The sequence below is a fragment of the Penaeus monodon genome, chromosome 23, assembly GCF_015228065.2.
Source record: "Penaeus monodon isolate SGIC_2016 chromosome 23, NSTDA_Pmon_1, whole genome shotgun sequence".
NCBI classification, from domain to species: Eukaryota; Metazoa; Arthropoda; class Malacostraca; order Decapoda; family Penaeidae; genus Penaeus; species Penaeus monodon.
The window spans coordinates 7,038,363-7,039,204 of record NC_051408.1 but is presented as its reverse complement, the minus strand read 5'-3'; positions in this window follow the sequence as shown (position 1 = coordinate 7,039,204).

The window sequence follows — 842 nt, the reverse complement described above, 5'->3', positions numbered from 1 at the left end:
AAGCAAGTTATGGGTATAGCCTTTGGTGGTATTTCTCTCTTCAGGTTGTATTTTTAAAACATTTACTTGGTAGATATTGCATTAGGGAAGTCAGAGAAGATAAGTTCATGCAAAGTTATACTTAAAAATACTTACATTTCTGAAGTACATTTTGTGGAAGGTGTTGCTCACTAACAATTTATTTGGCAGCAAATAACCTTATTTTACTTTACTTTCATGTCATGAAAATAAGTTAATAAAATCATATTCAGAAAATTTGCTTAATTTCTTTTTTTCATAATTTACTTTTATCAGAGAATGGTATATTGGTATCAGTAACCTTGAAAGGATGAAAAAAGGTAAGAAAAAGGATAAAGCTTTTTTTTTTTTTTAAGAAATGAAAAAATGGTGAAAGAGGAGACTTTTGGATGAAATGCAAGGGTAGTGCTGATGGGAGTAGAGTGGTAAAGGAAGTTAGCCAATTTAGAAAAATTGCTGAATGAGTAGACATGTGAATTAACATGAAAAAGAAGAATTAACATGAAAAAATTGATTTGGCAGTGAACAGTATGTTCATTCTGGGAAAGGGGATCACTGATGTAATTTTTTTAGAGCAGTTGATGGAGAAACAACGGAAAAGGACAGGATTATAGGAGCATTCAACAGAGTATCAAGGCACAAAGTGGGGAGGTGTTTATGAGAAAAGTAGTACCAGAAAAATATGCCTGCTGATGATGGATATGTATGATGGAACAAGGACATAATTTAGAAATAATGTGGTTATAACTGTGTGATAACAATTAAGGTTGGACTGTCCCTGGGACATTCATAAAGACCTAACTTTTGATATTATTACGGATGGT